This window comes from Salvia splendens, chromosome 12 (genome assembly GCF_004379255.2).
Source record: "Salvia splendens isolate huo1 chromosome 12, SspV2, whole genome shotgun sequence".
NCBI classification, from domain to species: Eukaryota; Viridiplantae; Streptophyta; class Magnoliopsida; order Lamiales; family Lamiaceae; genus Salvia; species Salvia splendens.
The window spans coordinates 10,589,510-10,601,749 of NC_056043.1; the positions used below are offsets into that span (position 1 = coordinate 10,589,510).

The window sequence follows — 12,240 nt, forward strand, 5'->3', positions numbered from 1 at the left end:
CCCTTGTTTGACTGCAATCCCTTAGTATATGTTTCTAACTCTGCATTTTTATTTAATTGTTGGATTCTGATCCTCTACAAGCTATCAATTGTTTGTTTCTTGTTTGTTCTTGGTGAAGATAAGGGTTAGAAAGTGTGATGATGATTGAACGAAGAACATTGTGATGCCTCAAACAACCATGTATAGGCTTATTAATTATATAGTGGGGAAATAAACATAAATTTATTCACATTCCCTAGAATCCCAACTAGTTGTTATCCTTTTGCGTTCGCAAATTACTTTCGTGTGCTCTCTTATTTCAACAATCGACTACCAAGCAGCTTCTCCGAAAATATCAATTTTTGTTGATCTGATTCTCTACCGTCAAAATTGATCAGGTTGAAGACCATATTTACGCGTGTAGATTCTGCAACAAACGCGGTATTAGTAGAAACACCGTTGGGTGGTCATATGAGGATGACGATGTGCATGGTTATCCACTGAAGGAGGGCAACATCATCCAATCTAACAGTGGTTCAGCATTAAAAAGGGACAAATATGAGCCGATGGTGCAGCTACGGTTGGTGGCGAACTTGCTTTGGGGAAAAACGTATTAGTAGCTTATATATATGCGATGGGAGGGTTACAATTCCAAAGCTGCCTCTGTTTGGCCTACAAAAAACGTATTAGTAGCTTATATATATGCGATAAGGATACAAGTTTATAATGCTTCAAAGCATAATGCAAAAGCATTACACAATGCATCGTCAAATAATTAATGAATGACAATGAGAAGTTTGTGATGTTTCAAAGCATAATGCATCGTCTCAATACATAGCAATGGAATGACACAAGAAATCTGCATTATCTCCTCAACGAGAGCTCGTGTTATGATCAATGATTGTAGCGATGTCTACGTAATGTTCCCTGCCATCAATGTATATTGTTGAGAATTCTGCATTTTGATCCACATTATTAGCCATTGTAGGTGTGTTGTCTCTCTATCCAATTAAATTTCCATTTTTTCAATATGATCATACAATTTTAAATTTTCTAATAGATTCTCTAAATAAAAGTACAGTAGTATATAAAAACTCAACAACTTGTGTGATTGGTGGTTTTTATCTGTCGAAAGCATGTGATACAAAGTCAATAATTGTTCTCTCTTGAGAGACAATTGGAATCTCAAAACATATGATAACATTAAACAATGCAAGTCACTCGTGTTCATGAATTCATCATATTTGTTGTCAGTATTATATTTCATTGAAATTTTCCTTCGTTTTAACTACATTAATCTCTTTTTTACAGCAAGTTTAAAACATGCAGATAAATATCTATCTACATGGGAGTTAAACGATTATTTTTACCATTTTTATCTAGATATTTAGAAATTCTTTATCTTTGTTTAATGAGAAAATAAAGATAAGAGAAAGCAATAAAATAAAAAGACAAGCCATGTAGTAGAAATCTTTGAGAATTTTGTTAGGTTGATGATCAAGGAATTATACAACTATACATCATTCTGTTTCTTTTTTTCTAATCTACATAAATGTTGATCTCATAATGAGTCTAATTGTTGAGAATGTTGAGAAGGGAAACTCTGGTTTTGATCAACTACCTGAAGATTGATTCGAGATCTTCTTCAACAACTTGAATGTCTGAATCCATCTCTTTTATGTGATTCACGAGCTCGTTTTCTTGGTTCAGTTGCAAGAATGATTCCGCCTTGTTGAACTCATTTTCGTCAGCGGATACTTTCTTTGAATGCATCAGCTTTGACAGCAAGGATCTCTTGCCTTCGTGCACCTTTGTTCCCAACACGTAGGACAACAGAGACTCGAGCAAGGAAATGGCAACAGACTCTGCATCCTTCAATATGAAATGAGGCGAGATCATACGTTCATTTCTTTTAATAAAAGTCGTCTATGCAGTGCAGTATATATAAATTATATACCTTTGTGCCCTCTGACATAAACACAAATCTGCAGAATGATACTCCAATCACATGAAGATATGGGATAACTTGTAATTTGTTTGGGAAAATGTAGACATAGCCCGAACAATAATGAATCTTCTTTAATACCTATATTTCTTGTTCTGTAAAAATATATTGTGCATCTATCTGCATATATACAACCATTTCTAGGCAGATGGCTGCAGATATTTATTGCTTCAGTTTATAGCCCTGTTTTGTACTCCATATAATTGATAACAAGAGGAGAAACTGGCAGTTTTTCACTTTTTGGAGTTGAAAATATCATGGTACTTCTCTTAGAAAAGTGCAAATATTTGAGTTTTTTTGAGGCCACAAATGAGCTGATTTATGGTCTGGGGAGAAAACAGAGTAAGTTGAGTTGAAGAGAGTTTATCAAGGCAAGGAAATAGATTCAACAGAATCCTTCCAAGACAGATTCTGTCCTGCAAATGAGAAAAGAAGATATATATACAAATTCATGTGTTATTTTCCATCAGCCTCAACCTCAAAGGGCTTAGAGAGTTTCTTCACTTCAGCGCTTTTCCTATAGACTTAGTTTGCATGTTATAGTTTTTGAAGCGTTTATAGGAACCTGTAGTTAATGTGCAGAGCCTAACGATCCAACAGTTTGGAACCTGAAGCTTGTTATAGTTTTTGAAGCGTTTACAGAAATTCTAGTGCCAACGATCCAACAGTTTGGCATCAGAGCCTAGTTGAAATACTAGGATTTCTCCAACAAAAAAAAGCCTCAAGAAGGTGAAAGAAAAAGCAATAGTTGCTGTCAAGTTTCAGTTTCAGCAGAGTATCTCATACAAAATGGAGAACTCACAACATATTTCTCTACCAATCTTTGCTGGAGAGAACTTTGAGTTTTGGTGCAAGAAGATGAAGGCACTACTTGCCTCATTGGACTTGTGGGAGCTCGTCGATGAAGGCTACGATGAAGCAAACGCGAATCTTTCAGTGGCTCAAATAAAGGAGTTAAAAAGGACGAAGCAAAGAGATGCTGCAGCTTTGTCAAAGATCCAACAAGCCGTCGCCGATTCGATTTTCCCTCGAATCATGGGAGCTGAAAAATCAAAGGAGGCATGGGAGATTCTTTAAAAGGAATTTGGAGGAGATGAAAAGGTTAGAGCCATTAAACTCCAAACTCTATGAAGATATTTTGAGAATACAAAAATGAAAGACAATGAAACCTTAAATCAGTTTCATTCAAGTTTTATTGAGCTCACAAATCAAACGAGAGTGTATGGTGAAGAGATTTCAGATGAGAGAATGATAGAAAAGATTTTGATGTCTTCCAAAAAGGTTTAATGCTATAGTTGAAGTTATTGAGCAAACTAAAGACATTTCTAAAATGAGCATTCATGAGCTGATGGGTTTTTTGAAATCATATGAAGAAAGGCTGTTAAGGCAATCGGAAAAGCGGATTGAGAGTGCATTTCAATCAAAACTGCATTTGAATGCTAAAAGTGTTGGTGAATCTTCGTTTAGTGGTGGCCAACAAAATCGTAGTGGAACCTATGGTCGGGAAGAGGTCAAGAGAAAACCAAACATGGTTCTAGAGGTTTTCACAAAGCTGAAAATGGGAAGAAGTGTACTCACTATGGAAAGAGTAACCATGAGTACAAGGATTGTTGGTTCAAGGACAAGCCGAAATGCCAAAAATGTAGTCGGTTTGGTCATCTTCAAAAGGATTGCTACGCCAACAATCAACCACAACACCAGCAACATGCTAATTTTTTGGAAGAAAAGCAGAGTGAAGAATATATGTTTTATGCTTCACAAAGCAAAAAACAAAAAAGATGAAGATGTGTGGTACATTGACAGTAACCACATGATAGGCGATGAGTCCATCTTTGTGAGCATTGATACATCTGTAAATTCTCGAGTGAAGATGGGAAATGGTGCTCTTGTGAAAACCCAAGGAAAAGGAATGATACGTGTCGACACGAAGAAAGGGATGAAGCGCTTAAGTGATGTGCTACTTGTACCATATTTGAGGCAGAATTTGTTGAGTGTTGGACAACTTATTGAACATGGATACATTGTCCATTTCGAAGGAAATTCATGTGTTATACTAGATGTTGAAAGGTTTAATTCTTATTCAACTTAACTTATTTCATTGTATACATCCCTTTATATAGGGTGTGGACTATACAAAATAAGGTAAAGATTCACCCTAATTCTAATTGCCTATTATACGGTAATTACCAATTACCATATCAATTTCATATCTCCTTGAATTATTCCCTTGTGATTTGATCTCTTTTTTTATTTCTTTACAACACTCCCCCTCAAGTTAAGTAAGGGGATCGTCCATACTTAACTTGCCCAATACTTCATGGAAACTTCTTGAGTCCACAGTCTTGGTGAGAATATCAGCTAGTTGGTCTTCGGATCTGACAAATGGTAGTTCCACGACCTTCGCCTCTTTGATGAAGTGTCGATCTACCTCAACATGTTTTATCCGATCATGCTGCACTGGGTTCTCTGATGGCTGCCTTATTGTCGCAGAACAGTTTGCAGGGTCCGGGGGACATCAACTCCAACTCGGTCATTAGCCTTTTTAGCCATAGGATCTCAGTTAATCCACTTTTGATCCCTCGAAATTCTGCCTCAGCACTTGACAAAGCTACCACCTTTTATTTTTTACTTCGCCAGGTGACTAGATTGCCGCCAACAAATGTAAAGTACCCTGCAGTTCATTTTCGATCATTCGGATTTCCCGCCCAATCAACATCTGTGTATCCGTATATGTTCATCTGTCCATGCTTTTTGAACATCACTCCATGTCCGGATGTTCCTTTCAGATATCGAACGATCCGTAGTGTTGCTTCCCAATGAGCTGCTTGGGGCTTGTGCATAAACTGACTTACAATTCTAACTGCATAGGCTATGTCAGGTGTAGTATGGGACAAGTAGATCAACTTCCCAACTAAACGTTGGTATCTTGCACGATGAGTGGGTTATGCTCCTTCTACTATCTGCAAGCCATGGTTTTGAGCTATAGGAGTATCTGCTGGCTTGCAGTCCAAACATTCCAGTCTCTGCCAACAAGTCAAGAACGTACTTCCTCTGATTAATGAAAATTCCCTTTTGGGACCTCAATACTTCTATCCCCGGAAAATACTTTAGTAGTCCAAGCTCCTTCATCTCAAACTCTGAAAATAGATTCTGTCTTAGCTGCTTGATTTCTTCTTCGTCGTCGCCAGTAAGAATCATGTCTCTACATAAATGATAAGACATGTGATATTTCTTTCCCTTTTCTTCAGAAACAGAGTGTGGTCAGAATTACTCAGTCGATACTCGTACTTCTTCATTACCTCGGTAAATCTCCCAAACCAAGCTCGAGGCGACTGCTTCAACCCATACAACGTCTTCTTGAGCTTGCATACTTTCCCACCTTCAAAGTCTTCAGAGAAACCTGGTGGGACCTCCATATAGATTGGTTTTGAAAGTTCACCACGTAGGAAGGCATTAGTGACATCAAACTGGTGTAAAGGCCACTCCTTGTTGGCCGCAATAGAGAAGAGACCCCTGATTGTGTTCATCTTGACAACTGGTGAGAAAGTCTCGGCATAATCGACTCCATATGTCTGAGTGTACCCCTTTGCTACCAACCTTGCCTTATATCGCTCAATCGACCCATCTGGTCTCCTCTTTATGGTGAAGACCCACTTGCAACCCACGGCTCGCACACCTTCTGGTTTCACACATACTTCCCATGTCTTGCTTTACATTAGTGCATTCATTTCTACCATCATCGCCTTTTTCCAATAAGGCACTTTCATAGCCTCTTCAGCAGTTTGAGGGATCTCTTCTTCTTCTTCATATAGAGCGGTTGTGAATGCTCTAGCCATTTCTGTAAGATTGGCTTTAGCAAGATTAGCCACTGAGTATCTGCTTTTAGCCCCTATCTTCTCCGGACTGTACCTCTTGGGTGGAATCCCTCGAGTTCTACGTTGGAGAAGAATGTATCGACCGGTATCCCTATCGATAGCGGTGACTTCATTTATACCAGAATTGTCAGAAGTAATAACTGTACTTTCAGGATCAGGTTCAGGATTTACCTCAGATATCACTGGAGGAGAATTGGACTGAGGCGTGGTTGACTGAGGAGGGTCTATAGTAGATGCTACCTGCTCGGCGATGGCGCTAGCTTGTTCTGTTAGTTTCGCCTCTGAGTTGCTTAGTTGAGGCACCAACCAACTTGGAGGTCCAACAATACTCATATCCCTTAGGCTATTCCTACTCTCCCCCTGACCTCTAAGTTGGGTTTGATAGAAATATTCACATTCAAGAAAGTTAGAGTTCATAGTGGTGATTATTTTCCTAGATGACGGATCATAGCATCGATACCCCTTCTGATTAATTCCATATCCAAGAAAGACACATTTCACGGCACATGCAGAAAATTTTGTTCGCTCGTGTTTCGGAATATGCACATAGACAGAGCATCCAAAAATTTTAAGCGGAATAGTGAGATGTTCAAGAATTTTTGTCAATTTTGAAAGAACTTGAAGGGGTGTTCTCATGTCAAGTATTTTTGTAGGAAGACGATTAACAAGATTTACTGAGGTATCAACAGCTTCGGGCCAAAGAAATTTTGGGACGTTTGAGTCAAAAAACAAAGCTCGAGTTATTTCAAGAAGAATTCTATTTTTTCTCTCAGCTACCTATTCTGTTCTGGTGTGGTTTGGTGAATTAACCCTTGTGTCTTAGAAAAGTCTTCCATGTCCTTAAAGACGTTAAGAGCCGAGAAACTCTATGCTAAGTTTAGCAAGTGTGAGTTCTGGCATAACAAAGTGAACTTCCTTGGACACATAGTAACAGTAGAAGGGATCCGAGTGGACCCTGCTAAAGTTAAAGCCGTGCATCGTTGGCAGTCACCAACGACACCCAATGAAATTCGGAGTTTACTAGGACTGGCAAGATACTATCGACGATTCATTGAGGGATTTTCTAAGATAGCAAGGCCAATGACTCAACAGCTCAAGAAATGAGTTAAAGTCGATTAGACCCCAGAATGTGAAGCAAGCTTCCAACTGCTAAAGGAAAAGTTGACCACAGCACCGGTTCTAGCCGTGTCGGAAGCGGGAGTCAACTATGTGGTGTATACAGATGCATCGAAGGTCGGACTCGGGTGCGTGCTGATGCAGAAGGGCAAGGTGATTGCATATGCATCACGCTAGCTCAGGCCGCACGAGTTGAATTACCCGACGCACGACTTGGAATTGGCAGCAGTGGTGCACGCTTTAAAGATCTGGAGGCATCATCTCTATGGAGTTCGATGTGAGATCTTCACAGATCATAAGAGCCTCAAATACTTCTTCGAGCAGGAGGATCTGAATATGAGACAACGCAAATAGCTAGAATTAGTCAAGGACTACGACTGTGGTATTAATTATCACCCAGGCAAGGCCAATGTGGTAGCAGATGCCTTGAGCAGAAAGACTGCACCTCAAGTGGCTACTTTCCCCACACAGGAGGAAGAGCTTATCCTGGAATTCGCCAAGATGCGATTGGAGATAGTAAGAGCCTCGGAGACAGTGGACAACAGAATTTCCACCTTGGTCATAGAACCAGATTTAAGAGCCAAAATCATCGATGCCCAGAGACGCGATGAGGCCCTAGAAAAGGTTCGTCTCATAGTGAGGACCGGAACAGGAGATAGTTACCGTGAAGTGGCGAATAACACTCTCACTTTGAAGGAAGACTATGCGTACCCAACGATGAGGCACTTAGGAATGAGATCATGAGTGAAGCTCATGAGACGCCCTACATTGCCCATCCTGGAAGTACGAAGATGTATCAGGACTTGAAGAAGCAATTTTGGTGGAATGACATGAAGAGAAGCATAGCTTCGTTTGTAGAAGATGTCTGGTTTGCCAGCAAGTGAAGGCTTTACATCAACGACCCTATGGGAAGTTGCAGCCCCTCTAGATTCCAGAATGGAAATGGGAGCACATAGCAATGGATTTTGTGACAGGATTGCCAAAATCTCAGCGGGGAAATACTGTCATCTGGGTGATTATAGATCACCTCACCAAAAGTGCTCACTTCATATCAATTCATATCACATACGGATCAGACAAGTTGGCACAGATTTATGTGCAAGAGATCGTACGCCTGCATGGTGTACCAGTAACGATCACTTCAGATCGAGATTCAAAATTTACTTCTAGATTTTGGATAAGCCTACAGCGAGAGTTAGGCACTCAGCTGAATTTCAGCACAGCATTCCATCCCCAGACGGACGGACAGTCCGAAAGGACGATTCAGACATTAGAAGATATGTTAAGAGTCGCAGTGCTCGACCGTGGAGTAAGCTGGGAGCCAGTACTTCCACTTATAGAGTTTGCCTACAACAATAGTTACCAGACAACTATTAATATGGCCCCATATGAGGCACTCTATGGGAAAAAGGTGTAGATCACCACTTTACAGGGATGAAGTTGGTGAGAGAAAGATTATCGGACCAGACTCGGTAGAGGAAATGATAGAAATTGTCCGACAGATCCGAGGGAGAATCAAAGAAGCTCAGGATAAATAGAAATCCTATGCAGATGCTCGCAGAACGGATTTACAGTTCAAAGCAGGAGACATGGTCTTTCTGAAAGTATCCCCATCGAAAGGGATAACCAGATTTGGCGTCAAGGGCAAGCTAAAACCGCGTTTCATCGGACCATACGAGATCCTAGAAACAGTCGGCCCTGTGGCGTACAGATTGGCACTCCCGCCAAGCTTCGGGAATTTACACAATGTGTTTCTTGAATCACAGTTGAGGAAGCAATTCCGGACAGAAACGTAAAAGAATTGAGAAATAAAGCAATTGTAACAATGAAAGTCCCATGGAAGCACCACGACCGAGAGGAGGCGACGTGGGGGCTTGAGGACCAGATGAAAGAAAATATACCCAGAACTTTTTACCTAACCGAGACAAAATTTCGGGACGAAATTTTTATTAAGGGGGTAGAATGTAATAGCCGAGACCTAGATTCTCGAGAATTTTGAAATAAATAATAGAAATTTAAAGAAAGAAAGATGAATTTATTTGTGCTCTTGAGTAAACAATACATAAAATTTCAAGCTAATAAATTACAAATGCTTGAAATAAAATACACCAACTATTATTGAGTTTTACATACATGTTGAAATAAAGAAAATGAGAGAATTTTAAATCGAGCTACTCTATTACAACCAAGGGTTCCTAGGAGGCTTCATCGGTCTCTTTAACGAGCCGTCTCGGCCAGACTCAGAGAGGCCGAAAGGCTGAGATGTTTGGAGCCATAAGCCATGTGTAGGCAGCCCATTCCCTGCAGATTGTAGCCAAAATGCCTTAGCTGTGGGCCAGAGCGAACCAGACAAGGAAAGGAGGCAGCACCCCTTACTTAGAGGGAACCAAACCCTACCGAAAGAAGTAAAAAATTCATGTAGCCAGGATCTGCAACAGCCGCAGAAATCTACCCTTCCTGCCGGTACCTAAGGCTGCTCCGAGGCAGCCCAACCAATCCCTTCGCTGCAGCAGCCGGCGAATACAGAGCTCAGCCATAGCCTAATGCTTGTGCACCTGAAAGTTAACAACAGAGAACTCAAATTAGAGGCTGCACCAAAGGCTAATAGAGTAAGGCCACTGCAGTGTGTAACAGAACAAGGACACATTGTGTGTGGCTACGTCCCTGCACTCTGCAGAGAAGGCAAATAACCCAGGGCCATCAGAGCTTTCAGTTACAACTTTACAGAGCTTTTAGTTACAAACTAAGCATATATACACACTATGCCCCTCGGTTCCACTCCCTCCCACACAACATTATTTCCTCAACAAAATAGCAAGTTGAAGAGTGAGGTGGATCAAAATAGAAGTAAAGAGCAGCAAAATACCTTGCAGTGAAGGTAATCTCACCCTTCCTTATAACACCATTTCTTTCATATAGAACAACACATCATGAACACCAAAGCAGATCAGTAACAACTCCTTAAGCTAACCCCTCTCCCTTGCTCAGCTTGTGAATCATAAAATATTAAGTAACAACACATCAGCAAGCTTCTTGTGTTACAGATTTTCTGACCACAAATTTTCATTAAGGAACCAAGCATGACATAACGAGAGCTGTAGAGCACCTAAACTCCTTTAACCTTTTAAGTAAAACTTAACTAACGGTAAAAGAAAAACCAAGACAGAAATCTTGAACTTAGCTGCTGGTCGAAGACATCCCGACAGAAGCGGTCGGACAGGGGCAACGGCAACGATGATGCTGCTGCTGCAGCGAGATCAAGGGGGAGCGCCGGCAATGGCTCACGGCCGTAGCACGGTGGCCCCTAGCCGAGGACGGCGCCCGAGCCTCGCCGAGCAGCAGCTGAGGCAGAGACCTCGCAAAGCGACAACGAGCCCTGTTCGAATTCCGATAGAGAGAAGAGACGGCGGGTTCAGACCGCGACGAAACATGGTGGAACGCCGTGAGACGGCGAGAAGAGATGGCTGATTTGGCTAGGGTTTAGCCTCCCTCTTGATTTGGGAATTTGTGAGAAAAACCAGTGAGGGAGAAAGCGGAAGGGATCACTCATACTTTACATAATACATTTTATTAAAAAAAAAAAAAAAAAAAAAAACCGGAAGGGATCCCTCATACTTTACATAATACATTTTATAATACACTATTAAATAGTTGACCAGTAAAACCTATTTTATGATTAAAAATGTTATTTCTGGAAATTATTCCCTTTACTTTCTTACTATCATACTCCCTCCGTCCCGGACTACTCGCTCATTTCCTTTTCGGCTCGGAGATTAAGGAATGAGTGTATAGGAAAGTCAAAAATGACGGCTGTAGGTGAAATTTTTTACTAAAAATGGAAAGATTGCAAGTAACTTGGGACGCCCAAAAAGGAAATAAGTGCGAGTAGTGCGGGACGGAGGGAGTATTTAATTAAAATAATTTTGTTAACTCTTGTTAAACAAATATCATAAGTCAAATTTTACTTTTCTAAAAAGATTTATATGAGAAAATGTAACTTTTACATATTCTGAAAAATATAAAAATGTCAAAAATTTCCCTTTTTATTTCTTTTTTTATTTTACTTTGATGATTTATCTTTTAATATCACTAAAAGAATGTCACTCTTATATAAAATTGTGAATATTAAAGCTTGATCAAATTTTATGTTTTATATCACTATTATCTCAATATAAAATTTATTATATATATTCTATAAAAATAAATGCAAAATTTTATTAAGTTAAAAAAGGTTGACATAATTAGTTGACTATATTTTTTAAAAAATTCGGTTTCATTATAATAGAATCAACTAATTATATCAAAAAAAATTAATTAATTAAAATTTTGTAATTATTTTTATGGAGTACTATATTTTTTATATTATTTTGTATTTCGGTAATAGCTATATAAAACATGATATTTGGTCAAATTCTAGTTAATTGCATTTTTATATAAGATCGACAAATTTACAATATTAAAAATTATATAATCTCAATAAAATTAGAAAAGAAATAAAAAAGAAATTTTAAATTTGATAGAATACATAAAAAATTAATATTTTTATATAAATATTTTGAAGTAAATAAAATTTGACTTATTAAATATTTTTAACAATTTACGTAGATTTTTTATTAAATATAATATGCAAAAGTGCATGAAATAACAAAAATAGGGAATAATTTCTAGAAATAACTTTTTTAACCATAAAATAGGTTCCACTTGTCAACTATTTAATGGTGTATTATAAAATGTATTAGGGAAGGTATGAGGTGATCCCTTCCGGGGAGAAAGAGAGTGCCGGGCTGGGGAGTAGTGAAGATTTGGGCTTTGATTAAATTTTCCATTTGGGCCTGAAAAATAGATCACTTGGCCATGGTAATAAAAATAAAAGAGAAATAGAAAGGCCGGCCCGATTTGCAAGAGAGTATGCATTCTGGGCCAGAATAATTAATTTCTAACTGGGCCATCGCCCTAAATAGATCCGGGATTTAAAGAAAATTGCCACGGAAGAAAAGAAAATTTATTAAGCCTTGCGGAAATAGTACCCAGTAAATAAATAGATGAGAAACTCCATTAGTCACAGAAAGTATTTTAAAATACTTAAGATAACCCGTAAATTTATTATACCTGGACAGATCGGCCAGATTCAGAATAAATTAAATCACCGATTTAATAATAAGTACACGCTTAGGCATGCATACATGCAAGATAAATAGTTACTTAAAGCCTAATTTAAGTATATTATTTTTATAAAGGAACGTCGTCGCACGACGAGTAATCCCA

At 39.0% G+C, this 12,240-nt stretch overlaps 1 long non-coding RNA gene across 1 annotated transcript; it reads right to left on the reverse strand.

The window, feature by feature from the left end:
• Positions 1–8,989: 8,989 nt before the first annotated feature.
• LOC121759196 lies at positions 8,990–10,546 on the reverse strand. The gene is made up of 2 exons (XR_006041607.1): positions 9,373–10,546; positions 8,990–9,276 (listed from the first exon to the last, which is right to left on the reverse strand). It is a non-coding gene; the product is annotated as an uncharacterized LOC121759196 (long non-coding RNA).
• Positions 10,547–12,240: the final 1,694 nt, after the last annotated feature.